Source organism: Armigeres subalbatus, unplaced genomic scaffold (assembly GCF_024139115.2).
Source record: "Armigeres subalbatus isolate Guangzhou_Male unplaced genomic scaffold, GZ_Asu_2 Contig1644, whole genome shotgun sequence".
NCBI classification, from domain to species: Eukaryota; Metazoa; Arthropoda; class Insecta; order Diptera; family Culicidae; genus Armigeres; species Armigeres subalbatus.
In genome coordinates, this window is record NW_026942444.1 from 193,489 (window position 1) to 217,075 (window position 23,587).

Genomic DNA, 23,587 nt, shown 5'->3' on the forward strand with positions numbered 1-23,587 from the left:
AATGTGATAAATTTGCGAAAATCGCCTCCAAGTTATGTTTTTGTGGATGAAACATTGTTTTATTTGGCAGTTTTATTGAATCTGGAAGATGGATTCGAACTCAGAACGCTGTTTTGATTTAGTTTTCATGTATTAAAAGTGTCACTCAATCAATCAGATTCGATTTTCATGGAAACCACCCACTTGGCCCTGGCCAGCATAAAACTCCCTCCCAAGCTGTCTGGCGTTGTCAACGATCATACCATGTTGAAAACACCAGTTCTCGTCCGATCACTGAAGTTAAGCAACATCGGGCGCGATTAGTACTTAGATGGGTGACCGCTTGGGAACGTCGCGTGTCGTTGGCCTTTTGTCTTTTTATGCTTTTTAACGATGGAATCGAACTTGGGACAGAATTTTGAATCAATCATAAAATGTGATAAATTTGCGAAAATCGCCTCTAAGTTATGTTTTTTGTGGATGAAACATTGTTTTATTTAGCATTTTTGTTTTATTTTTTATGCTTTTTAACGATGGAATCGAACTTGGGACAAAATTTTGAATCAATCATAAAATGTGATAAATTTGCGAAAATCGCCTCCACGTTATGTTTTTTGTGGATGAAACATTGTTTTATTTGGCATTTTATTGAATCTGGAAGATGGATTCGAACTCAGAACGCTGTTTTGATTTAGTTTTCATGTATTAAAAGTGTCACTCAATCAATCAGATTCGATTTTCATGGAAACCACCCACTTGGCCCTGGCCAGCATAAAACTCCCTCCCAAGCTGTCTGGCGTTGTCAACGATCATACCATGTTGAAAACACCAGTTCTCGTCCGATCACTGAAGTTAAGCAACATCGGGCGCGATTAGTACTTAGATGGGTGACCGCTTGGGAACGTCGCGTGTCGTTGGCCTTTTGTCTTTTTATGCTTTTTAACGATGGAATCGAACTTGGGACAGAATTTTGAATCAATCATAAAATGTGATAAATTTGCGAAAATCGCCTCTGAGTTATGTTTTTTGTGGATGAAACATTGTTTTATTTAGCATTTTTTTTTTACTATTTTATGCTTTTTAACGATGGAATCGAACTTGGGACAGAATTTTGAATCAATCATAAAATGTGATAAATTTGCGAAAATCGCCTCCAAGTTATGTTTTTTGTGGATGAAACATTGTTTTATTTGGCAGTTTTATTGAATCTGGAAGATGGATTCGAACTCAGAACGCTGTTTTGATTTAGTTTTCATGTATTAAAAGTGTCACTCAATCAATCAGATTCGATTTTCATGGAAACCACCCACTTGGCCCTGGCCAGCATAAAACTCCCTCCCAAGCTGTCTGGCGTTGTCAACGATCATACCATGTTGAAAACACCAGTTCTCGTCCGATCACTGAAGTTAAGCAACATCGGGCGCGATTAGTACTTAGATGGGTGACCGCTTGGGAACGTCGCGTGTCGTTGGCCTTTTGTCTTTTTATGCTTTTTAACGATGGAATCGAACTTGGGACAGAATTTTGAATCAATCATAAAATGTGATAAATTTGCGAAAATCGCCTCTAAGTTATGTTTTTGTGGATGAAACATTGTTTTATTTAGCATTTTTGTTTTATTTTTTATGCTTTTTAACGATGGAATCGAACTTGGGACAGAATTTTGATTCAATCATAAAATGTGATAAATTTGCGAAAATCGCCTCCAAGTTATGTTTTTTGTTGATGAAACATTGTTTTATTTGGCAGTTTTATTGAATCTGGAAGATGGATTCGAACTCAGAACGCTGTTTTGATTTAGTTTTCATGTATTAAAAGTGTCACTCAATCAATCAGATTCGATTTTCATGGAAACCACCCACTTGGCCCTGGCCAGCATAAAACTCCCTCCCAAGCTGTCTGGCGTTGTCAACGATCATACCATGTTGAAAACACCAGTTCTCGTCCGATCACTGAAGTTAAGCAACATCGGGCGCGATTAGTACTTAGATGGGTGACCGCTTGGGAACGTCGCGTGTCGTTGGCCTTTTGTCTTTTTATGCTTTTTAACGATGGAATCGAACTTGGGACAGAATTTTGAATCAATCATAAAATGTGATAAATTTGCGAAAACCGCCGCTAAGTTATGTTTTTTGTGGATGAAACATTGTTTTATTTAGCATTTTTGTTTTATTTTTTATGCTTTTTAACGAGGGAATCGAACTTGGGACAGAATGTTGAATCAATCATAAAATGTGATAAATTTGCGAAAATCGCCTCCAAGTTATGTTTTTGTGGATGAAACATTGTTTTATTTGGCATTTTATTGAATCTGGAAGATGGATTCGAACTCAGAACGCTGTATGATTTAGTTTTCATGTATTAAAAGTGTCACTCAATCAATCAGATTCGATTTTCATGGAAACCACCCACTTGGCCCTGGCCAGCATAAAACTCCCTCCCAAGCTGTCTGGCGTTGTCAACGATCATACCATGTTGAAAACACCAGTTCTCGTCCGATCACTGAAGTTAAGCAACATCGGGCGCGATTAGTACTTAGATGGGTGACCGCTTGGGAACGTCGCGTGTCGTTGGCCTTTTGTCTTTTTTATGCTTTTTAACGATGGAATCGAACTTGGGACAGAATTTTGAATCAATCATAAAATGTGATAAATTTGCGAAAATCGCCTCCAAGTTATGTTTTTTGTGGATGAAACATTGTTTTATTTAGCATTTTTTGTTTTACTTTTTTATGCTTTTTAACGATGGAATCGAACTTGGGACAGAATTTTGAATCAATCATAAAATGTGATAAATTTGCGAAAATCGCCTCTGAGTTATGTTTTTTGTGGATGAAACATTGTTTTATTTGGCATTTTTATTGAATCTGGAAGATCGATTCGAACTCAGAACGCTGTATTGATTTAGTTTTCATGTATTAAAAGTGTCACTCAATCAATCAGATTCGATTTTCATGGAAACCACCCACTTGGCCCTGGCCAGCATAAAACTCCCTCCCAAGCTGTCTGGCGTTGTCAACGATCATACCATGTTGAAAACACCAGTTCTCGTCCGATCACTGAAGTTAAGCAACATCGGGCGCGATTAGTACTTAGATGGGTGACCGCTTGGGAACGTCGCGTGTCGTTGGCCTTTTTGTCTTTTTAATGCTTTTTAACGATGGAATCGAACTTGGGACAGAATTTTGAATCAATCATAAAATGTGATAAATTTGCGAAAATCGCCTCCAAGTTATGTTTTTGTGGATGAAACATTGTTTTATTTGGCATTTTATTGAATCTGGAAGATGGATTCGAACTCAGAACGCTGTTTTGATTTAGTTTTCATGTATTAAAAGTGTCACTCAATCAATCAGATTCGATTTTCATGGAAACCACCCACTTGGCCCTGGCCAGCATAAAACTCCCTCCCAAGCTGTCTGGCGTTGTCAACGATCATACCATGTTGAAAACACCAGTTCTCGTCCGATCACTGAAGTTAAGCAACATCGGGCGCGATTAGTACTTAGATGGGTGACCGCTTGGGAACGTCGCGTGTCGTTGGCCTTTTTCTTTTTATGCTTTTTAACGATGGAATCGAACTTGGGACAGAATTTTGAATCAATCATAAAATGTGATAAATTTGCGAAAATCGCCTCTAAGTTATGTTTTTTGTGGATGAAACATTGTTTTATTTAGCATTTTTGTTTTATTTTTTATGCTTTTTAACGGTGGAATCGAACTTGGGACAGAATTTTGAATCAATCATAAAATGTGATAAATTTGCGAAAATCGCCTCCAAGTTATGTTTTCTGTGGATGAAACATTGTTTTATTTGGCATTTTTATTGCATCTGGAAGATAGATTCGAACTCAGAATGCTGTTTTGATTTAGTTTTCATGTATTAAAAGTGTCACTCAATCAATCAGATTCGATTTTCATGGAAAGCACCCACTTGGCCCTGGCCAGCATAAAACTCCCTCCCAAGCTGTCTGGCGTTGTCAACGATCATACCATGTTGAAAACACCAGTTCTCGTCCGATCACTGAAGTTAAGCAACATCGGGCGCGATTAGTACTTAGATGGGTGACCGCTTGGGAACGTCGCGTGTCGTTGGCCTTTTTCTTTTTATGCTTTTTAACGATGGAATCGAACTTGGGACAGAATTTTGAATCAATCATAAAATGTGATAAATTTGCGAAAATCGCCTCCAAGTTATGTTTTTGTGGATGAAACATTGTTTTATTTGGCATTTTATTGAATCTGGAAGATGGATTCGAACTCAGAACGCTGTTTTGATTTAGTTTTCATGTATTAAAAGTGTCACTCAATCAATCAGATTCGATTTTCATGGAAACCACCCACTTGGCCCTGGCCAGCATAAAACTCCCTCCCAAGCTGTCTGGCGTTGTCAACGATCATACCATGTTGAAAACACCAGTTCTCGTCCGATCACTGAAGTTAAGCAACATCGGGCGCGATTAGTACTTAGATGGGTGACCGCTTGGGAACGTCGCGTGTCGTTGGCCTTTTGTCTTTTTATGCTTTTAACGATGGAATCGAACTTGGGACAGAATTTTGAATCAATCATAAAATGTGATAAATTTGCGAAAATCGCCTCTAAGTTATGTTTTTTGTGGATGAAACATTGTTTTATTTAGCATTTTTTGTTTTATTTTTTTATGCTTTTTAACGATGGAATCGAACTTGGGACAGAATTTTGAATCAATCATAAAATGTGATAAATTTGCGAAAATCACCTCCAAGTTATGTTTTTTTGTGGATGACACATTGTTTTATTTAGCATTTTTTGTTTTATTTTTTTACGCTTTTTAACGATGGAATCGAACTTGGGACAGAATTTTGAATCAATCATAAAATGTGATAAATTTGCGAAAATCACCTCCAAGTTATGTTTTTTTGTGGATGAAACATTGTTTTATTTGGCATTTTTATTGCATCTGGAAGATGGATTCGAACTCAGAACGCTGTATTGATTTAGTTTTCATGTATTAAAAGTGTCACTCAATCAATCAGATTCGATTTTCATGGAAACCACCCACTTGGCCCTGGCCAGCATAAAACTCCCTCCCAAGCTGTCTGGCGTTGTCAACGATCATACCATGTTGAAAACACCAGTTCTCGTCCGATCACTGAAGTTAAGCAACATCGGGCGCGATTAGTACTTAGATGGGTGACCGCTTGGGAACGTCGCGTGTCGTTGGCCTTTTTGTCTTTTTTATGCTTTTTAACGATGGAATCGAACTTGGGACAGAATTTTGAATCAATCATAAAATGTGATAAATTTGCGAAAATCGCCTCCAAGTTATGTTTTTTGTGGATGAAACATTGTTTTATTTGGCAGTTTTATTGAATCTGGAAGATGGATTCGAACTCAGAACGCTGTTTTGATTTAGTTTTCATGTATTAAAAGTGTCACTCAATCAATCAGATTCGATGTTCATGGAAACTACCCACTTGGCCCTGGCCAGCATAAAACTCCCTCCCAAGCTGTCTGGCGTTGTCAACGATCATACCATGTTGAAAACACCAGTTCTCGTCCGATCACTGAAGTTAAGCAACATCGGGCGCGATTAGTACTTAGATGGGTGACCGCTTGGGAACGTCGCGTGTCGTTGGCCTTTTGTCTTTTTATGCTTTTTAACGATGGAATCGAACTTGGGACAGAATTTTGAATTAATCATAAAATGTGATAAATTTGCGAAAATCGCCTCTAAGTTATGTTTTTTGTGGATGAAATATTGTTTTATTTGGCATTTTATTGAATCTGGAAGATGGATTCGAACTCAGAACGCTGTTTTGATTTAGTTTTCATGTATTAAAAGTGTCACTCAATCAATCAGATTCGATTTTCATGGAAACCACCCACTTGGCCCTGGCCAGCATAAAACTCCCTCCCAAGCTGTCTGGCGTTGTCAACGATCATACCATGTTGAAAACACCAGTTCTCGTCCGATCACTGAAGTTAAGCAACATCGGGCGCGATTAGTACTTAGATGGGTGACCGCTTGGGAACGTCGCGTGTCGTTGGCCTTTTGTCTTTTTATGCTTTTTAACGATGGAATCGAACTTGGGACAGAATTTTGAATCAATCATAAAATGTGATAAATTTGCAAAAATCGCCTCCAAGGGATGTTGTTTGTGGGTGAAACATTGTTTTATTTAGCATTTTTGTTTTATTTTTTATCCTTTTTAACGATGGAATCGAACTTGGGACAGAATTTTGAATCAATCATAAAATGTGATAAATTTGCGAAAATCGCCCCCAAGTTATGTTTTTTTGTGGATGAAACATTGTTTTATTTGGCATTTTTATTGAATCTGGAAGATGGATTCGAGCTCAGAACGCTGTATTGATTTAGTTTTCATGTATTAAAAGTGTCACTCAATCAATCAGATTCGATTTTCATGGAAACCACCCACTTGGCCCTGGCCAGCATAAAACTCCCTCCCAAGCTGTCTGGCGTTGTCAACGATCATACCATGTTGAAAACACCAGTTCTCGTCCGATCACTGAAGTTAAGCAACATCGGGCGCGATTAGTACTTAGATGGGTGACCGCTTGGGAACGTCGCGTGTCGTTGGCCTTTTTGTCGTTTTTATGCTTTTTAACGATGGAATCGAACTTGGGACAGAATTTTGAATCAATCATAAAATGTGATAAATTTGCGAAAATCGCCTCTAAGTTATGTTTTTTGTGGATGAAACATTGTTTTATTTAGCATTTTTGTTTTATTTTTATGCTTTTTAACGATGGACTCGAACTTGGGAAAGAATTTTGAATCAATCATAAAATGTGATAAATTTGCGAAAATCGCCTCCAAGTTATGTTTTCTGTAGAAGAAACATTGTTTTATTTAGCATTTTTTTTTTACTTTTTTATGCTTTTTAACGATGGAATCGAACTTGGGACAGAATTTTGAATCAATCATAAAATGTGATAAATTTGCGAAAATCGCCTCCAAGTTATGTTTTTTGTGGATGAAACATTGTTTTATTTGGCGTTTTTATTGAATCTGGAAGATAGATTCGAACTCAGAACGCTGTTTTGATTTAGTTTTCATGTATTAAAAGTGTCACTCAATCAATCAGATTCGATTTTCATGGAAACCACCCACTTGGCCCTGGCCAGCATAAAACTCCCTCCCAAGCTGTCTGGCGTTGTCAACGATCATACCATGTTGAAAACACCAGTTCTCGTCCGATCACTGAAGTTAAGCAACATCGGGCGCGATTAGTACTTAGATGGGTGACCGCTTGGGAACGTCGCGTGTCGTTGGCCTTTTTGTCTTTTTATGCTTTCTAACGATGGAATCGAACTTGGGACAGAATTTTGAATCAATCATAAAATGTGATAAATTTGCGAAAATCGCCTCTAAGTTATGTTTTTGTGGATGAAACATTGTTTTATTTAGCATTTTTGTTTTATTTTTTTATGCTTTTAACGATGGAATCGAACTTGGGACAGAATTTTGAATCAATCATAAAATGTGATAAATTTGCGAAAATCGCCTCCAAGTTATGTTTTTGTGGATGAAACATTGTTTTATTTGGCATTTTATTGAATCTGGAAGATGGATTCGAACTCAGAACGCTGTTTTGATTTAGTTTTCATGTATTAAAAGTGTCACTCAATCAATCAGATTCGATTTTCATGGAAACCACCCACTTGGCCCTGGCCAGCATAAAACTCCCTCCCAAGCTGTCTGGCGTTGTCAACGATCATACCATGTTGAAAACACCAGTTCTCGTCCGATCACTGAAGTTAAGCAACATCGGGCGCGATTAGTACTTAGATGGGTGACCGCTTGGGAACGTCGCGTGTCGTTGGCCGTTTTCTTTTTATGCTTTTTAACGATGGAATCGAACTTGGGACAGAATTTTGAATCAATCATAAAATGTGATAAATTTGCGAAAATCGCCTCTAAGTTATGTTTTTGTGGATGAAACATTGTTTTATTTAGCATTTTTGTTTTATTTTTTATGCTTTTTAACGATGGAATCGAACTTGGGACAGAATTTTGAATCAATCATAAAATGTGATAAATTTGCGAAAATCGCCTCTAAGTTATGTTTTTTGTGGATGAAACATTGTTTTATTTAGCATTTTTGTTTTATTTTTATGCTTTTAACGATGGAATCGAACTTGGGACAGAATTTTGAATCAATCATAAAATGTGATAAATTTGCGAAAATCGCCTCAAGTTATGTTTTTGTGGATGAAACATTGTTTTATTTGGCAGTTTTATTGAATCTGGAAGATGGATTCGAACTCAGAACGCTGTTTTGATTTAGTTTTCATGTATTAAAAGTGTCACTCAATCAATCAGATTCGATTTTCATGGAAACCACCCACTTGGCCCTGGCCAGCATAAAACTCCCTCCCAAGCTGTCTGGCGTTGTCAACGATCATACCATGTTGAAAACACCAGTTCTCGTCCGATCACTGAAGTTAAGCAACATCGGGCGCGATTAGTACTTAGATGGGTGACCGCTTGGGAACGTCGCGTGTCGTTGGCCTTTTGTCTTTTTATGCTTTTTAACGATGGAATCGAACTTGGGACAGAATTTTGAATCAATCATAAAATGTGATAAATTTGCGAAAATCGCCTCCAAGTTATGTTTTTGTGGATGAAACATTGTTTTATTTGGCATTTTATTGAATCTGGAAGATGGATTCGAACTCAGAACGCTGTTTTGATTTAGTTTTCATGTATTAAAAGTGTCACTCAATCAATCAGATTCGATTTTCATGGAAACCACCCACTTGGCCCTGGCCAGCATAAAACTCCCTCCCAAGCTGTCTGGCGTTGTCAACGATCATACCATGTTGAAAACACCAGTTCTCGTCCGATCACTGAAGTTAAGCAACATCGGGCGCGATTAGTACTTAGATGGGTGACCGCTTGGGAACGTCGCGTGTCGTTGGCCTCTTTGTCTTCTTTATGCTTTTTAACGATGGAAGCGAACTTGGGACAGGATGTTGTATCATTCATAAAATGTGATAAATTTGCGAAAATCGCCTCTAAGTTATGTTTTTTGTGGATGAAACATTGTTTTATTTAGCATTTTTGTTTTATTTTTATGCTTTTTAACGATGGAAGCGAACTTGGGACAGAATTTTGTATCAATCATAAAATGTGATAAATTTGCGAAAATCGCCTCCAAGTTATGTTTTTTTGTGGATGAAACATTGCTTTATTTGGCATTTTTATTGAATCTGGAAGATGGATTCGAGCTCAGAACGCTGTTTTGATTTAGTTTTCATGTATTAAAAGTGTCACTCAATCAATCAGATTCGATTTTCATGGAAACCACCCACTTGGCCCTGGCCAGCATAAAACTCCCTCCCAAGCTGTCTGGCGTTGTCAACGATCATACCATGTTGAAAACACCAGTTCTCGTCCGATCACTGAAGTTAAGCAACATCGGGCGCGATTAGTACTTAGATGGGTGACCGCTTGGGAACGTCGCGTGTCGTTGGCCTTTTTCTTTTTATGCTTTTTAACGATGGAATCGAACTTGGGACAGAATTTTGAATCAATCATAAAATGTGATAAATTTGCGAAAATCGCCTCTAAGTTATGTTTTTTGTGGATGAAACATTGTTTTATTTAGCATTTTTGTTTTATTTTTTATGCTTTTTAACGATGGAATCGAACTTGGGACAGAATTTTGAATCAATCATAAAATGTGATAAATTTGCGAAAATCGCCTCCAAGTTATGTTTTTGTGGATGAAACATTGTTTTATTTGGCAGTTTTATTGAATCTGGAAGATGGATTCGAACTCAGAACGCTGTTTTGATTTAGTTTTCATGTATTAAAAGTGTCACTCAATCAATCAGATTCGATTTTCATGGAAACCACCCACTTGGCCCTGGCCAGCATAAAACTCCCTCCCAAGCTGTCTGGCGTTGTCAACGATCATACCATGTTGAAAACACCAGTTCTCGTCCGATCACTGAAGTTAAGCAACATCGGGCGCGATTAGTACTTAGATGGGTGACCGCTTGGGAACGTCGCGTGTCGTTGGCCTTTTTCTTTTTATGCTTTTTAACGATGGAATCGAACTTGGGACAGAATTTTGAATCAATCATAAAATGTGATAAATTTGCGAAAATCGCCTCTAAGTTATGTTTTTTGTGGATGAAACATTGTTTTATTTAGCATTTTTGTTTTATTTTTTATGCTTTTTAACGATGGAATCGAACTTGGGACAGAATTTTGAATCAATCATAAAATGTGATAAATTTGCGAAAATCGCCTCCAAGTTATGTTTTTGTGGATGAAACATTGTTTTATTTGGCAGTTTTATTGAATCTGGAAGATGGATTCGAACTCAGAACGCTGTTTTGATTTAGTTTTCATGTATTAAAAGTGTCACTCAATCAATCAGATTCGATTTTCATGGAAACCACCCACTTGGCCCTGGCCAGCATAAAACTCCCTCCCAAGCTGTCTGGCGTTGTCAACGATCATACCATGTTGAAAACACCAGTTCTCGTCCGATCACTGAAGTTAAGCAACATCGGGCGCGATTAGTACTTAGATGGGTGACCGCTTGGGAACGTCGCGTGTCGTTGGCCTTTTGTCTTTTTATGCTTTTTAACGATGGAATCGAACTTGGGACAGAATTTTGAATCAATCATAAAATGTGATAAATTTGCGAAAATCGCCTCTAAGTTATGTTTTTTGTGGATGAAACATTGTTTTATTTAGCATTTTTGTTTTATTTTTTATGCTTTTTAACGATGGAATCGAACTTGGGACAGAATTTTGAATCAATCATAAAATGTGATAAATTTGCGAAAATCGCCTCCAAGTTATGTTTTTGTGGATGAAACATTGTTTTATTTGGCAGTTTTATTGAATCTGGAAGATGGATTCGAACTCAGAACGCTGTTTTGATTTAGTTTTCATGTATTAAAAGTGTCACTCAATCAATCAGATTCGATTTTCATGGAAACCACCCACTTGGCCCTGGCCAGCATAAAACTCCCTCCCAAGCTGTCTGGCGTTGTCAACGATCATACCATGTTGAAAACACCAGTTCTCGTCCGATCACTGAAGTTAAGCAACATCGGGCGCGATTAGTACTTAGATGGGTGACCGCTTGGGAACGTCGCGTGTCGTTGGCCCTTTTGTCTTTTTTATGCTTTTTAACGATGGAATCGAACTTGGGACAGAATTTTGAACCAATCATAAAATGTGATAAATTTGCGAAAATCGCCTCCAAGTTATGTTTTTTGTGGATGAAACATTGTTTTATTTAGCATTTTTTGTTTTATTTTTTTTATGCTTTTTAACGATGGAATCGAACTTGGGACAGAATTTTGAATCAATCATAAAATGTGATAAATTTGCGGAAATCGCCTCCAAGTTATGTTTTTTGTGGATGAAACATTGTTTTATTTGGCATTTTTATTGCATCTGGAAGATGCATTCGAACTCAGAACGCTGTATCGATTTTGTTTTCATGTATAAAAAGTGTCACTCAATCAATCAGATTCGATTTTCATGGAAACCACCCACTTGGCCCTGGCCAGCATAAAACTCCCTCCCAAGCTGTCTGGCGTTGTCAACGATCATACCATGTTGAAAACACCAGTTCTCGTCCGATCACTGAAGTTAAGCAACATCGGGCGCGATTAGTACTTAGATGGGTGACCGCTTGGGAACGTCGCGTGTCGTTGGCCTTTTGTCTTTTTATGCTTTTTAACGATGGAATCGAACTTGGGACATAATTTTGAATCAATCATAAAATGTGATAAATTTGCGAAAATCGCCTCTAAGTTATGTTTTTTTTGAGGATGAAACATTGTTTTATTTAGCATTTTTGTTTTATTTTTTATGCTTTTTAACGATGGAATCGAACTTGGGACAGAATTTTGAATCAATCATAAAATGTGATAAATTTGCGAAAATCGCCTCCAAGTTATGTTTTTGTGGATGAAACATTGTTTTATTTGGCATTTTTATTGCATCTGGAAGATGGATTCGAACTCAGAACGCTGTATTGATTTAGTTTTCATGTATTAAAAGTGTCACTCAATCAATCAGATTCGATTTTCATGGAAACCACCCACTTGGCCCTGGCCAGCATAAAACTCCCTCCCAAGCTGTCTGGCGTTGTCAACGATCATACCATGTTGAAAACACCAGTTCTCGTCCGATCACTGAAGTTAAGCAACATCGGGCGCGATTAGTACTTAGATGGGTGACCGCTTGGGAACGTCGCGTGTCGTTGGCCTTTTGTCTTTTTATGCTTTTTAACGATGGAATCGAACTTGGGACAGAATTTTGAATCAATCATAAAATGTGATAAATTTGCGAAAATCGCCTCCAAGTTATGTTTTTGTGGATGAAACATTGTTTTATTTGGCATTTTTATTGCATCTGGAAGATGGATTCGAACTCAGAACGCTGTATTGATTTAGTTTTCATGTATTAAAAGTGTCACTCAATCAATCAGATTCGATTTTCATGGAAACCACCCACTTGGCCCTGGCCAGCATAAAACTCCCTCCCAAGCTGTCTGGCGTTGTCAACGATCATACCATGTTGAAAACACCAGTTCTCGTCCGATCACTGAAGTTAAGCAACATCGGGCGCGATTAGTACTTAGATGGGTGACCGCTTGGGAACGTCGCGTGTCGTTGGCCTTTTTGTCTTTTTTATGCTTTTTAGCGATGGAATCGAACTTGGGACAGAATTTTGAATCAATCATAAAATGTGATAAATTTGCGAAAATCGCCTCTGAGTTATGTTTTTTGTGGATGAAACATTGTTTTATTTAGCATTTTTTGTTTTATTTTTTTATGCTTTTTAACGATGGAATCGAACTTGGGACAGAATTTTGAATCAATCATAAAATGTGATAAATTTGCGAAAATCACCTCCAAGTTATGTTTTTTTTGTGGATGAAACATTGTTTCATTTGGCATTTTTATTGCATCTGGAAGATGCATTCGAACTTAGAACGCTGTATTGATTTAGTTTTCATGTATTAAAAGTGTCACTCAATCAATCAGATTCGATTTTCATGGAAACCACCCACTTGGCCCTGGCCAGCATAAAACTCCCTCCCAAGCTGTCTGGCGTTGTCAACGATCATACCATGTTGAAAACACCAGTTCTCGTCCGATCACTGAAGTTAAGCAACATCGGGCGCGATTAGTACTTAGATGGGTGACCGCTTGGGAACGTCGCGTGTCGTTGGCCTTTTTCTTTTTATGCTTTTTAACGATGGAATCGAACTTGGGACAGAATTTTGAATCAATCATAAAATGTGATAAATTTGCGAAAATCGCCTCCAAGTTATGTTTTTTGTGGATGAAACATTGTTTCATTTGGCATTTTTATTGAATCTGAAAGATGGATTCGAACTCAGAACGCTGTATCGATTTTGTTTTCATGTATAAAAAGGGTCACTCAATCAATCAGATTCGATTTTCATGGAAACCACCCACTTGGCCCTGGCCAGCATAAAACTCCCTCCCAAGCTGTCTGGCGTTGTCAACGATCATACCATGTTGAAAACACCAGTTCTCGTCCGATCACTGAAGTTAAGCAACATCGGGCGCGATTAGTACTTAGATGGGTGACCGCTTGGGAACGTCGCGTGTCGTTGGCCCTTTTGTCTTTTTTATGCTTTTAACGATGGAATCGAACTTGGGACAGAATTTTGAATCAATCATAAAATGTGATAAATTTGCGAAAATCGCCTCCAAGTTATGTTTTTGTGGATGAAACATTGTTTTATTTGGCATTTTATTGAATCTGAAAGATGGATTCGAACTCAGAACGCTGTATTGATTTAGTTTTCATGTATTAAAAGTGTCACTCAATCAATCAGATTCGATTTTCATGGAAACCACCCACTTGGCCCTGGCCAGCATAAAACTCCCTCCCAAGCTGTCTGGCGTTGTCAACGATCATACCATGTTGAAAACACCAGTTCTCGTCCGATCACTGAAGTTAAGCAACATCGGGCGCGATTAGTACTTAGATGGGTGACCGCTTGGGAACGTCTTTAGTCTTTTTTATGCTTTTTAACGATGGAATCGAACTTGGGACAGAATTTTGAATCAATCATAAAATGTGATAAATTTGCGAAAATCGCCTCCAAGTTATGTTTTTTGTTGATGAAAAGTTGTTTTATTTGGCATTTTACTTGCAACTGGAAGACGGATTCGGACTCAGAACGCTGTATTGATTTAGTTTTCATGTATTAAAAGTGTCACTCAATCAATCAGATTCGATTTTCATGGAAACCACCCACTTGGCCCTGGCCAGCATAAAACTCCCTCCCAAGCTGTCTGGCGTTGTCAACGATCATACCATGTTGAAAACACCAGTTCTCGTCCGATCACTGAAGTTAAGCAACATCGGGCGCGATTAGTACTTAGATGGGTGACCGCTTGGGAACGTCGCGTGTCGTTGGCCTTTTGTCTTTTTATGCTTTTTAACGATGGAATCGAACTTGGGACAGAATTTTGAATCAATCATAAAATGTGATAAATTTGCGAAAATCGCCTCTAAGTTATGTTTTTTGTGGATGAAACATTGTTTTATTTAGCATTTTTGTTTTATTTTTTATGCTTTTTAACGATGGAATCGAACTTGGGACAGAATTTTGAATCAATCATAAAATGTGATAAATTTGCGAAAATCGCCTCCAAGTTATGTTTTTGTGGATGAAACATTGTTTTATTTGGCATTTTTATTGCATCTGGAAGATGGATTCGAACTCAGAACGCTGTATTGATTTAGTTTTCATGTATTAAAAGTGTCACTCAATCAATCAGATTCGATTTTCATGGAAACCACCCACTTGGCCCTGGCCAGCATAAAACTCCCTCCCAAGCTGTCTGGCTTTGTCAACGATCATACCATGTTGAAAACACCAGTTCTCGTCCGATCACTGAAGTTAAGCAACATCGGGCGCGATTAGTACTTAGATGGGTGACCGCTTGGGAACGTCGCGTGTCGTTGGTCTTTTTTGTCTTTTTTATGCTTTTTAACGATGGAATCGAACTTGGGACAGAATTTTGAATCAATCATAAAATGTGATAAATTTGCGAAAATCGCCTCCAAGTTATGTTTTCTGTAGAAGAAACATTGTTTTATTTAGCATTTTTTTTTTTACTTTTTTATGCTTTTTAACGATGGAATCGAACTTGGGACAGAATTTTGAATCAATCATAAAATGTGATAAATTTGCGAAAATCGCCTCTGAGTTATGTTTTTTGTGGATGAAACATTGTTTTATTTGGCATTTTTGTTGCATCTGGAAGATGGATTCGAGCTCAGAACGCTGTATTGATTTTGTTTTCATGTATAAAAAGTGTCACTCAATCAATCAGATTCGATTTTCATGGAAACCACCCACTTGGCCCTGGCCAGCATAAAACTCCCTCCCAAGCTGTCTGGCGTTGTCAACGATCATACCATGTTGAAAACACCAGTTCTCGTCCGATCACTGAAGTTAAGCAACATCGGGCGCGATTAGTACTTAGATGGGTGACCGCTTGGGAACGTCGCGTGTCGTTGGCCTTTTTTCTTTTTTATGCTTTCTAACGATGGAAGCGAACTTGGGACAGAATTTTGAATCAATCATAAAATGTGATAAATTTGCGAAATCGCCTCTAAGTTATGTTTTTTGTGGATGAAACATTGTTTTATTTAGCATTTTTTGTTTTATTTTTTATGCTTTTTAACGATGGAATCGAAATTGAGACAGAATTTTGAATCAATCATAAAATGTGATAAATTTGCGGAAATCGCCTCCAAGTTATGTTTTTGGTGGTAAAAAGTTGTTTTATTTGGCATTTTACTTGCAACTGGAAGATGGATTCGGACTCAGAACGCTGTATTGATTTTGTTTTCATGTATTAAAAGTGTCACTCAATCAATCAGATTCGATTTTCATGGAAACCACCCACTTGGCCCTGGCCAGCATAAAACTCCCTCCCAAGCTGTCTGGCGTTGTCAACGATCATACCATGTTGAAAACACCAGTTCTCGTCCGATCACTGAAGTTAAGCAACATCGGGCGCGATTAGTACTTAGATGGGTGACCGCTTGGGAACGTCGCGTGTCGTTGGCCTTTTGTCTTTTTATGCTTTTTAACGATGGAATCGAACTTGGGACAGAATTTTGAATCAATCATAAAATGTGATAAATTTGCGAAAATCGCCTCTAAGTTATGTTTTTGTGGATGAAACATTGTTTTATTTAGGCATTTTGTTTTATTTTTTATGCTTTTAACGATGGAATCGAACTTGGGACAGAATTTTGAATCAATCATAAAATGTGATAAATTTGCGAAAATCGCCTCTGAGTTATGTTTTTGTGGATGAAACATTGTTTTATTTAGCATTTTTGTTTTATTTTTTATGCTTTTTAACGATGGAATCGAACTTGGGACAGAATTTTGAATCAATCATAAAATGTGATAAATTTGCGAAAATCACCTCCAAATTATGTTTTTGTGGATGAAACATTGTTTTATTTGGCATTTTATTGAATCTGGAAGATGGATTCGAACTCAGAACGCTGTTTTGATTTAGTTTTCATGTATTAAAAGTGTCACTCAATCAATCAGATTCGATTTTCATGGAAACCACCCACTTGGCCCTGGCCAGCATAAAACTCCCTCCCAAGCTGTCTGGCGTTGTCAACGATCATACCATGTTGAAAACACCAGTTCTCGTCCGATCACTGAAGTTAAGCAACATCGGGCGCGATTAGTACTTAGATGGGTGACCGCTTGGGAACGTCGCGTGTCGTTGGCCTTTTTGTCTTTTTTATGCTTTTTAACGATGGAATCGAACTTGGGACAGAATTTTGATTCAATCATAAAATGTGATAAATTTGCGAAAATCGCCTCCAAGTTATGTTTTTTGTGGATGAAACATTGTTTTATTTGGCATTTTTTGTTTTATTTTTTTATGCTTTTTAACGATGGAATCGAACTTGGGACAGAATTTTGAATCAATCATAAAATGTGATAAATTTGCGAAAATCGCCTCTGAGTTATGTTTTTTGTGGATGAAACATTGTTTTATTTGGCATTTTTTGTTTTATTTTTTATGCTTTTTAACGATGGAATCGAACTTGGGACAGAATTTTGAATCAATCATAAAATGTGATAAATTTGCGAAAATCACCTCCAAATTATGTTTTTTGTGGATGAAACATTGTTTTATTTGGCGTTTTTATTGAATCTGGAAGATAGATTCGAACTCAGAACGCTGTTTTGATTTAGTTTTCATGTATTAAAAGTGTCACTCAATCAATCAGATTCGATTTTCATGGAAACCACCCACTTGGCCCTGGCCAGCATAAAACTCCCTCCCAAGCTGTCTGGCGTTGTCAACGATCATACCATGTTGAAAACACCAGTTCTCGTCCGATCACTGAAGTTAAGCAACATCGGGCGCGATTAGTACTTAGATGGGTGACCGCTTGGGAACGTCGCGTGTCGTTGGCCTTTTGTCTTTTTTATGCTTTTTAACGATGGAATCGAACTTGGGACAGAATTTTGAATCAATCATAAAATGTGATAAATTTGCGAAAATCGCCTCTAAGTTATGTTTTTTTGTGGATGAAACATTGTTTTATTTAGCATTTTTTGTTTTATTTTTTATGCTTTTAACGATGGAATCGAACTTGGGACAGAATTTTGAATCAATCATAAAATGTGATAAATTTGCGAAAATCGCCTCTGAGTTATGTTTTTGTGGATGAAACATTGTTTTATTTGGCATTTTTATAGAATCTGAAAGATGGATTCGAACTCAGAACGCTGTTTTGATTTAGTTTTCATGTATTAAAAGTGTCACTCAATCAATCAGATTCGATTTTCATGGAAACCACCCACTTGGCCCTGGCCAGCATAAAACTCCCTCCCAAGCTGTCTGGCGTTGTCAACGATCATACCATGTTGAAAACACCAGTTCTCGTCCGATCACTGAAGTTAAGCAACATCGGGCGCGATTAGTACTTAGATGGGTGACCGCTTGGGAACGTCGCGTGTCGTTGGCCTTTTGTCTTTTTATGCTTTTTAACGATGGAATCGAACTTGGGACAGAATTTTGAATCAATCATAAAATGTGGTAATTTTGCGAAAATCGCCTCCAAGTTATGTTTTTTGTGGATAAAACATTGTTGTATTTAGCATTTTTTGTTTTACTTTTTTATGCTTTTTAACGATGGAATCGAACTTGGGACAGAATTTTGAATCAATCATAAAATGTGATAAATTTGCGAAAATCGCCTCTGAGTTATGTTTTTTGTGGATGAAGATGAAACATTGTTTTATTTGGCAGTTTTATTGAATCTGGAAGATGGATTCGAACTCAGAACGCTGTTTTGATTTAGTTTTCATGTATTAAAAGTGTCACTCAATCAATCAGATTCGATTTTCATGGAAACCACCCACTTGGCCCTGGCCAGCATAAAACTCCCTCCCAAGCTGTCTGGCGTTGTCAACGATCATACCATGTTGAAAACACCAGTTCTCGTCCGATCACTGAAGTTAAGCAACATCGGGCGCGATTAGTACTTAGATGGGTGACCGCTTGGGAACGTCGCGTGTCGTTGGCCTGTTTCTTTTTATGCTTTTTAACGATGGAATCGAACTTGGGACAGAATTTTGAATCCACCATAAAATGTGATAACTTTGCGAAAATCGCCTCAAAGTTATGTTTTTGTGGATGAAACATTGTTTTATTTGGCATTTTATTGAATCTGAAAGATGGATTCGAACTCAGAACGCTGTATTGATTTAGTTTTCATGTATTAAAAGTGTCACTCAATCAATCAGATTCGATTTTCATGGAAACCACCCACTTGGCCCTGGCCAGCATAAAACTCCCTCCCAAGCTGTCTGGCGTTGTCAACGATCATACCATGTTGAAAACACCAGTTCTCGTCCGATCACTGAAGTTAAGCAACATCGGGCGCGATTAGTACTTAGATGGGTGACCGCTTGGGAACGTCGCGTGTCGTTGGCCTTTTTGTCTTTTTTATGCTTTTTAACGATGGAATCGAACTTGGGACAGAATTTTGAATCAATCATAAAATGTGATAAATTTGCGAAAATCGCCTCCAAGTTATGTTTTTTGTGGATGAAACATTGTTTTATTTGGCATTTTTATTGCATCTGGAAGATGGATTCGAACTCAGAACGCTGTATTGATTTAGTTTTCATGTATTAAAAGTGTCACTCAATCAATCAGATTCGATTTTCATGGAAACCACCCACTTGGCCCTGGCCAGCATAAAACTCCCTCCCAAGCTGTCTGGCGTTGTCAACGATCATACCATGTTGAAAACACCAGTTCTCGTCCGATCACTGAAGTTAAGCAACATCGGGCGCGATTAGTACTTAGATGGGTGACCGCTTGGGAACGTCGCGTGTCGTTGGCCTTTTTGTCTTTTTATGCTTTTTAACGATGGAATCGAACTTGGGACAGAATTTTGAATCAATCATAAAATGTGATAAATTTGCGAAAATCGCCTCCAAGTTATGTTTTTGTGGATGAAACATTGTTTTATTTGGCATTTTATTGAATCTGAAAGATGGATTCGAACTCAGAACGCTGTATTGATTTAGTTTTCATGTATTAAAAGTGTCACTCAATCAATCAGATTCGATTTTCATGGAAACCACCCACTTGGCCCTGGCCAGCATAAAACTCCCTCCCAAGCTGTCTGGCGTTGTCAACGATCATACCATGTTGAAAACACCAGTTCTCGTCCGATCACTGAAGTTAAGCAACATCGGGCGCGATTAGTACTTAGATGGGTGACCGCTTGGGAACGTCGCGTGTCGTTGGCCTTTTTGTCTTTTTTATGCTTTTATACGATGGAATTGAACTTGGGACAGAATTTTGAATCAATCATAAAATGTGATAAATTTGCGAAAATCGCCTCTGAGTTATGTTTTTGTGGATGAAGATGAAACATTGTTTTATTTGGCATTTTATTGAATCTGGAAGATGGATTCGAACTCAGAACGCTGTATTGATTTAGTTTTCATGTATTAAAAGTGTCACTCAATCAATCAGATTCGATTTTCATGGAAACCACCCACTTGGCCCTGGCCAGCATAAAACTCCTCCCAAGCTGTCTGGCGTTGTCAACGATCATACCATGTTGAAAACACCAGTTCTCGTCCGATCACTGAAGTTAAGCAACATCGGGCGCGATTAGTACTTAGATGGGTGACCGCTTGGGAACGTCGCGTGTCATTGGCCTTTTTGTCTTTTTTATGCTTTTTAGCGATGGAATCGAACTTGGGACAGAATTTTGAATCAATCATAAAATGTGATAAATTTGCGAAAATCGCCTCCAAGTTATGTTTTTTGTGGATAAAACATTGTTTTATTTGGCATTTTTATTGAATCTGGAAGATGGATTCGAGCTCAGAACGCTGTATTGATTTAGTTTTCATGTATTAAAAGTGTCACTCAATCAATCAGATTCGATTTTCATGGAAACCACCCACTTGGCCCTGGCCAGCATAAAACTCCCTCCCAAGCTGTCTGGCGTTGTCAACGATCATACCATGTTGAAAACACCAGTTCTCGTCCGATCACTGAAGTTAAGCAACATCGGGCGCGATTAGTACTTAGATGGGTGACCGCTTGGGAACGTCTTTAGTCTTTTTTATGCTTTTTAACGATGGAATCGAACTTGGGACAGAATTTTGAATCAATCATAAAATGTGATAAATTTGCGAAAATCGCCTCCAAGTTATGTTTTTTTGTGGATGAAACATTGTTTTATTTGGCATTTTTATTGCATCTGGAAGATGGATTCGAACTCAGAACGCTGTATTGATTTAGTTTTCATGTATTAAAAGTGTCACTCAATCAATCAGATTCGATTTTCATGGAAACCACCCACTTGGCCCTGGCCAGCATAAAACTCCCTCCCAAGCTGTCTGGCGTTGTCAACGATCATACCATGTTGAAAACACCAGTTCTCGTCCGATCACTGAAGTTAAGCAACATCGGGCGCGATTAGTACTTAGATGGGTGCCCGATTGGGAACGTCGCGTGTCGTTGGCCTTTTGTCTTTTTATGCTTTTTAACGATGGAATCGAACTTGGGACAGAATTTTGAATCAATCATAAAATGTGATAAATTTGCGAAAATCGCCTCCAAGTTATGTTTTTGTGGATGAAACATTGTTTTATTTGGCATTTTATTGAATCTGAAAGATGGATTCGAACTCAGAACGCTGTATTGATTTAGTTTTCATGTATTAAAAGTGTCACTCAATCAATCAGATTCGATTTTCATGGAAACCACCCACTTGGCCCTGGCCAGCATAAAACTCCCTCCCAAGCTGTCTGGCGTTGTCAACGATCATACCATGTTGAAAACACCAGTTCTCGTCCGATCACTGAAGTTAAGCAACATCGGGCGCGATTAGTACTTAGATGGGTGACCGCTTGGGAACGTCGCGTGTCGTTGGCCTTTTTGTCTTTTTATGCTTTTAACGATGGAATCGAACTTGGGACAGAATTTTGAATCAATCATAAAATGTGATAAATTTGCGAAAATCGCCTCCAAGTTATGTTTTTGTGGATGAAACATTGTTTTATTTGGCATTTTTATTGCATCTGGAAGATGGATTCGAACTCAGAACGCTGTATTGATTTAGTTTTCATGTATTAAAAGTGTCACTCAATCAATCAGATTCGATTTTCATGGAAACCACCCACTTGGCCCTGGCCAGCATAAAACTCCCTCCCAAGCTGTCTGGCGTTGTCAACGATCATACCATGTTGAAAACACCAGTTCTCGTCCGATCACTGAAGTTAAGCAACATCGGGCGCGATTAGTACTTAGATGGGTGACCGCTTGGGAACGTCGCGTGTCGTTGGCCTTTTTGTCTTTTTTATGCTTTTTAACGATGGAATCGAACTTGGGACAGAATTTTGAATCAATCATAAAATGTGATAAATTTGCGAAAATCGCCTCCAAGTTATGTTTTTTGTGGATGAAACATTGTTTTATTTAGCATTTTTTGTTTTATTTTTTTATGCTTTTTAACGATGGAATCGAACTTGGGACAGAATTTTGAATCAATCATAAAATGTGATAAATTTGCGAAAATCGCCTCCAAGTTATGTTTTTTGTGGATGAAACATTGTTCTATTTGGCATTTTTATTGAATCTGAAAGATGGATTCGAACTCAGAACGCTGTATTGATTTAGTTTTCATGTATTAAAAGTGTCACTCAATCAATCAGATTCGATTTTCATGGAAACTACCCACTTGGCCCTGGCCAGCATAAAACTCCCTCCCAAGCTGTCTGGCGTTGTCAACGATCATACCATGTTGAAAACACCAGTTCTCGTCCGATCACTGAAGTTAAGCAACATCGGGCGCGATTAGTACTTAGATGGGTGACCGCTTGGGAACGTCGCGTGTCGTTGGCCTTTTTGTCTTTTTATGCTTTTTAACGATGGAATCGAACTTGGGACAGAATTTTGAATCAATCATAAAATGTGATAAATTAGCGAAAATCGCCTCCAAGTTATTTTTATTGTGGATAAAACATTGTTTTATTTGGCATTTTTATTGCATCTGGAAGATGAATTTGAACTCAGAACGCTGTATTGATTTAGTTTTCATGTATTAAAAGTGTCACTCAATCAATCAGATTCGATTTTCATGGAAACCACCCACTTGGCCCTGGCCAGCATAAAACTCCCTCCCAAGCTGTCTGGCGTTGTCAACGATCATACCATGTTGAAAACACCAGTTCTCGTCCGATCACTGAAGTTAAGCAACATCGGGCGCGATTAGTACTTAGATGGGTGACCGCTTGGGAACGTCGCGTGTCGTTGGCCCCTTTGTGTTTTTTATGCTTTTTAACGATGGAATCGAACTTGGGACAGAATTTTGAACCAATCATAAAATGTGATAAATTTGCGAAAATCGCCTCCAAGTTATGTTTTTTGTGGATGAAACATTGTTTTATTTAGCATTTTTTGTTTTATTTTTTTATGCTTTTTAACGATGGAATCGAACTTGGGACAGAATTTTGAATCAATCATAAAATGTGATAAATTTGCGGAAATCGCCTCCAAGTTATGTTTTTTGTGGATGAAACATTGTTTTATTTGGCATTTTTATTGCATCTGGAAGATGCATTCGAACTCATAACGCTGTATCGATTTTGTTTTCATGTATAAAAAGGGTCACTCAATCAATCAGATTCGATTTTCATGGAAACCACCCACTTGGCCCTGGCCAGCATAAAACTCCCTCCCAAGCTGTCTGGCGTTGTCAACGATCATACCATGTTGAAAACACCAGTTCTCGTCCGATCACTGAAGTTAAGCAACATCGGGCGCGATTAGTACTTAGATGGGTGACCGCTTGGGAACGTCGCGTGTCGTTGGCCTTTTTGTCTTTTTTATGCTTTTTAACGATGGAATCGAACTTGGGACAGAATTTTGAATCAATCATAAAATGTGATAAATTTGCGGAAATCGCCTCAAGTTATGTTTTTGTGGATGAAACATTGTTTTATTTGGCATTTTATTGAATCTGAAAGATGGATTCGAACTCAGAACGCTG

General features: G+C 38.0%; 44 non-coding genes and 2 pseudogenes across 44 annotated transcripts; all 46 read left to right on the plus strand.

Annotated features, from left to right (window-relative positions):
• Positions 1-228: 228 nt before the first annotated feature.
• Positions 229-347, plus strand: LOC134203175 (5S ribosomal RNA). The gene has a single exon (XR_009977510.1). It is a non-coding gene; the product is annotated as a 5S ribosomal RNA (ribosomal RNA).
• Positions 348-780: 433 nt separating this feature from the next.
• Positions 781-899, plus strand: LOC134203177 (5S ribosomal RNA). Its single transcript, XR_009977512.1, has one exon. It is a non-coding gene; the product is annotated as a 5S ribosomal RNA (ribosomal RNA).
• A 435-nt stretch (positions 900-1,334) lies between these two features.
• Positions 1,335-1,453, plus strand: LOC134203178 (5S ribosomal RNA). Its single transcript, XR_009977513.1, has one exon. It is a non-coding gene; the product is annotated as a 5S ribosomal RNA (ribosomal RNA).
• A 433-nt stretch (positions 1,454-1,886) lies between these two features.
• Positions 1,887-2,005, plus strand: LOC134203179 (5S ribosomal RNA). The gene has a single exon (XR_009977514.1). It is a non-coding gene; the product is annotated as a 5S ribosomal RNA (ribosomal RNA).
• Positions 2,006-2,436: 431 nt separating this feature from the next.
• LOC134203180 (5S ribosomal RNA) lies at positions 2,437-2,555 on the plus strand. The gene has a single exon (XR_009977515.1). It is a non-coding gene; the product is annotated as a 5S ribosomal RNA (ribosomal RNA).
• Positions 2,556-2,992: 437 nt separating this feature from the next.
• On the plus strand, positions 2,993-3,111 carry LOC134203181 (5S ribosomal RNA). Its single transcript, XR_009977516.1, has one exon. It is a non-coding gene; the product is annotated as a 5S ribosomal RNA (ribosomal RNA).
• Positions 3,112-3,405: 294 nt separating this feature from the next.
• LOC134203182 (5S ribosomal RNA) lies at positions 3,406-3,524 on the plus strand. The gene has a single exon (XR_009977517.1). It is a non-coding gene; the product is annotated as a 5S ribosomal RNA (ribosomal RNA).
• A 433-nt stretch (positions 3,525-3,957) lies between these two features.
• LOC134203183 (5S ribosomal RNA) lies at positions 3,958-4,076 on the plus strand. The gene has a single exon (XR_009977518.1). It is a non-coding gene; the product is annotated as a 5S ribosomal RNA (ribosomal RNA).
• Positions 4,077-4,367: 291 nt separating this feature from the next.
• LOC134203184 (5S ribosomal RNA) lies at positions 4,368-4,486 on the plus strand. The gene has a single exon (XR_009977519.1). It is a non-coding gene; the product is annotated as a 5S ribosomal RNA (ribosomal RNA).
• A 579-nt stretch (positions 4,487-5,065) lies between these two features.
• On the plus strand, positions 5,066-5,184 carry LOC134203185 (5S ribosomal RNA). The gene has a single exon (XR_009977520.1). It is a non-coding gene; the product is annotated as a 5S ribosomal RNA (ribosomal RNA).
• Positions 5,185-5,480: 296 nt separating this feature from the next.
• On the plus strand, positions 5,481-5,599 carry LOC134203186 (5S ribosomal RNA). The gene has a single exon (XR_009977521.1). It is a non-coding gene; the product is annotated as a 5S ribosomal RNA (ribosomal RNA).
• A 293-nt stretch (positions 5,600-5,892) lies between these two features.
• Positions 5,893-6,011, plus strand: LOC134203188 (5S ribosomal RNA). The gene has a single exon (XR_009977523.1). It is a non-coding gene; the product is annotated as a 5S ribosomal RNA (ribosomal RNA).
• A 435-nt stretch (positions 6,012-6,446) lies between these two features.
• Positions 6,447-6,565, plus strand: LOC134203189 (5S ribosomal RNA). Its single transcript, XR_009977524.1, has one exon. It is a non-coding gene; the product is annotated as a 5S ribosomal RNA (ribosomal RNA).
• Positions 6,566-7,141: 576 nt separating this feature from the next.
• LOC134203190 (5S ribosomal RNA) lies at positions 7,142-7,260 on the plus strand. The gene has a single exon (XR_009977525.1). It is a non-coding gene; the product is annotated as a 5S ribosomal RNA (ribosomal RNA).
• A 432-nt stretch (positions 7,261-7,692) lies between these two features.
• On the plus strand, positions 7,693-7,811 carry LOC134203191 (5S ribosomal RNA). The gene has a single exon (XR_009977526.1). It is a non-coding gene; the product is annotated as a 5S ribosomal RNA (ribosomal RNA).
• Positions 7,812-8,379: 568 nt separating this feature from the next.
• LOC134203192 (5S ribosomal RNA) lies at positions 8,380-8,498 on the plus strand. The gene has a single exon (XR_009977527.1). It is a non-coding gene; the product is annotated as a 5S ribosomal RNA (ribosomal RNA).
• Positions 8,499-8,790: 292 nt separating this feature from the next.
• On the plus strand, positions 8,791-8,909 carry LOC134203099 (5S ribosomal RNA). The gene has a single exon (XR_009977441.1). It is a non-coding gene; the product is annotated as a 5S ribosomal RNA (ribosomal RNA).
• A 436-nt stretch (positions 8,910-9,345) lies between these two features.
• Positions 9,346-9,464, plus strand: LOC134203100 (5S ribosomal RNA). The gene has a single exon (XR_009977442.1). It is a non-coding gene; the product is annotated as a 5S ribosomal RNA (ribosomal RNA).
• A 432-nt stretch (positions 9,465-9,896) lies between these two features.
• On the plus strand, positions 9,897-10,015 carry LOC134203102 (5S ribosomal RNA). The gene has a single exon (XR_009977443.1). It is a non-coding gene; the product is annotated as a 5S ribosomal RNA (ribosomal RNA).
• A 432-nt stretch (positions 10,016-10,447) lies between these two features.
• LOC134203103 (5S ribosomal RNA) lies at positions 10,448-10,566 on the plus strand. Its single transcript, XR_009977444.1, has one exon. It is a non-coding gene; the product is annotated as a 5S ribosomal RNA (ribosomal RNA).
• A 433-nt stretch (positions 10,567-10,999) lies between these two features.
• LOC134203104 (5S ribosomal RNA) lies at positions 11,000-11,118 on the plus strand. Its single transcript, XR_009977445.1, has one exon. It is a non-coding gene; the product is annotated as a 5S ribosomal RNA (ribosomal RNA).
• Positions 11,119-11,557: 439 nt separating this feature from the next.
• On the plus strand, positions 11,558-11,676 carry LOC134203106 (5S ribosomal RNA). Its single transcript, XR_009977447.1, has one exon. It is a non-coding gene; the product is annotated as a 5S ribosomal RNA (ribosomal RNA).
• A 435-nt stretch (positions 11,677-12,111) lies between these two features.
• Positions 12,112-12,230, plus strand: LOC134203107 (5S ribosomal RNA). Its single transcript, XR_009977448.1, has one exon. It is a non-coding gene; the product is annotated as a 5S ribosomal RNA (ribosomal RNA).
• A 293-nt stretch (positions 12,231-12,523) lies between these two features.
• On the plus strand, positions 12,524-12,642 carry LOC134203108 (5S ribosomal RNA). The gene has a single exon (XR_009977449.1). It is a non-coding gene; the product is annotated as a 5S ribosomal RNA (ribosomal RNA).
• Positions 12,643-13,082: 440 nt separating this feature from the next.
• Positions 13,083-13,201, plus strand: LOC134203109 (5S ribosomal RNA). The gene has a single exon (XR_009977450.1). It is a non-coding gene; the product is annotated as a 5S ribosomal RNA (ribosomal RNA).
• Positions 13,202-13,494: 293 nt separating this feature from the next.
• On the plus strand, positions 13,495-13,613 carry LOC134203110 (5S ribosomal RNA). The gene has a single exon (XR_009977451.1). It is a non-coding gene; the product is annotated as a 5S ribosomal RNA (ribosomal RNA).
• A 293-nt stretch (positions 13,614-13,906) lies between these two features.
• Positions 13,907-14,025, plus strand: LOC134203145 (5S ribosomal RNA; annotated as a pseudogene).
• Positions 14,026-14,306: 281 nt separating this feature from the next.
• LOC134203111 (5S ribosomal RNA) lies at positions 14,307-14,425 on the plus strand. The gene has a single exon (XR_009977452.1). It is a non-coding gene; the product is annotated as a 5S ribosomal RNA (ribosomal RNA).
• Positions 14,426-14,858: 433 nt separating this feature from the next.
• On the plus strand, positions 14,859-14,977 carry LOC134203136 (5S ribosomal RNA). The gene has a single exon (XR_009977474.1). It is a non-coding gene; the product is annotated as a 5S ribosomal RNA (ribosomal RNA).
• Positions 14,978-15,416: 439 nt separating this feature from the next.
• On the plus strand, positions 15,417-15,535 carry LOC134203113 (5S ribosomal RNA). Its single transcript, XR_009977453.1, has one exon. It is a non-coding gene; the product is annotated as a 5S ribosomal RNA (ribosomal RNA).
• Positions 15,536-15,969: 434 nt separating this feature from the next.
• Positions 15,970-16,088, plus strand: LOC134203114 (5S ribosomal RNA). The gene has a single exon (XR_009977454.1). It is a non-coding gene; the product is annotated as a 5S ribosomal RNA (ribosomal RNA).
• A 569-nt stretch (positions 16,089-16,657) lies between these two features.
• Positions 16,658-16,776, plus strand: LOC134203115 (5S ribosomal RNA). Its single transcript, XR_009977455.1, has one exon. It is a non-coding gene; the product is annotated as a 5S ribosomal RNA (ribosomal RNA).
• Positions 16,777-17,355: 579 nt separating this feature from the next.
• Positions 17,356-17,474, plus strand: LOC134203116 (5S ribosomal RNA). The gene has a single exon (XR_009977456.1). It is a non-coding gene; the product is annotated as a 5S ribosomal RNA (ribosomal RNA).
• A 435-nt stretch (positions 17,475-17,909) lies between these two features.
• On the plus strand, positions 17,910-18,028 carry LOC134203119 (5S ribosomal RNA). The gene has a single exon (XR_009977458.1). It is a non-coding gene; the product is annotated as a 5S ribosomal RNA (ribosomal RNA).
• Positions 18,029-18,470: 442 nt separating this feature from the next.
• Positions 18,471-18,589, plus strand: LOC134203120 (5S ribosomal RNA). Its single transcript, XR_009977459.1, has one exon. It is a non-coding gene; the product is annotated as a 5S ribosomal RNA (ribosomal RNA).
• Positions 18,590-18,880: 291 nt separating this feature from the next.
• LOC134203121 (5S ribosomal RNA) lies at positions 18,881-18,999 on the plus strand. Its single transcript, XR_009977460.1, has one exon. It is a non-coding gene; the product is annotated as a 5S ribosomal RNA (ribosomal RNA).
• Positions 19,000-19,295: 296 nt separating this feature from the next.
• Positions 19,296-19,414, plus strand: LOC134203122 (5S ribosomal RNA). Its single transcript, XR_009977461.1, has one exon. It is a non-coding gene; the product is annotated as a 5S ribosomal RNA (ribosomal RNA).
• A 293-nt stretch (positions 19,415-19,707) lies between these two features.
• On the plus strand, positions 19,708-19,826 carry LOC134203123 (5S ribosomal RNA). Its single transcript, XR_009977462.1, has one exon. It is a non-coding gene; the product is annotated as a 5S ribosomal RNA (ribosomal RNA).
• A 299-nt stretch (positions 19,827-20,125) lies between these two features.
• Positions 20,126-20,244, plus strand: LOC134203139 (5S ribosomal RNA). Its single transcript, XR_009977477.1, has one exon. It is a non-coding gene; the product is annotated as a 5S ribosomal RNA (ribosomal RNA).
• A 296-nt stretch (positions 20,245-20,540) lies between these two features.
• Positions 20,541-20,659, plus strand: LOC134203146 (5S ribosomal RNA; annotated as a pseudogene).
• A 282-nt stretch (positions 20,660-20,941) lies between these two features.
• Positions 20,942-21,060, plus strand: LOC134203142 (5S ribosomal RNA). The gene has a single exon (XR_009977480.1). It is a non-coding gene; the product is annotated as a 5S ribosomal RNA (ribosomal RNA).
• A 292-nt stretch (positions 21,061-21,352) lies between these two features.
• LOC134203124 (5S ribosomal RNA) lies at positions 21,353-21,471 on the plus strand. The gene has a single exon (XR_009977463.1). It is a non-coding gene; the product is annotated as a 5S ribosomal RNA (ribosomal RNA).
• Positions 21,472-21,764: 293 nt separating this feature from the next.
• LOC134203125 (5S ribosomal RNA) lies at positions 21,765-21,883 on the plus strand. The gene has a single exon (XR_009977464.1). It is a non-coding gene; the product is annotated as a 5S ribosomal RNA (ribosomal RNA).
• A 438-nt stretch (positions 21,884-22,321) lies between these two features.
• On the plus strand, positions 22,322-22,440 carry LOC134203126 (5S ribosomal RNA). The gene has a single exon (XR_009977465.1). It is a non-coding gene; the product is annotated as a 5S ribosomal RNA (ribosomal RNA).
• A 295-nt stretch (positions 22,441-22,735) lies between these two features.
• LOC134203127 (5S ribosomal RNA) lies at positions 22,736-22,854 on the plus strand. The gene has a single exon (XR_009977466.1). It is a non-coding gene; the product is annotated as a 5S ribosomal RNA (ribosomal RNA).
• A 438-nt stretch (positions 22,855-23,292) lies between these two features.
• Positions 23,293-23,411, plus strand: LOC134203128 (5S ribosomal RNA). Its single transcript, XR_009977467.1, has one exon. It is a non-coding gene; the product is annotated as a 5S ribosomal RNA (ribosomal RNA).
• The last annotated feature ends 176 nt before the right edge of the window (positions 23,412-23,587 follow it).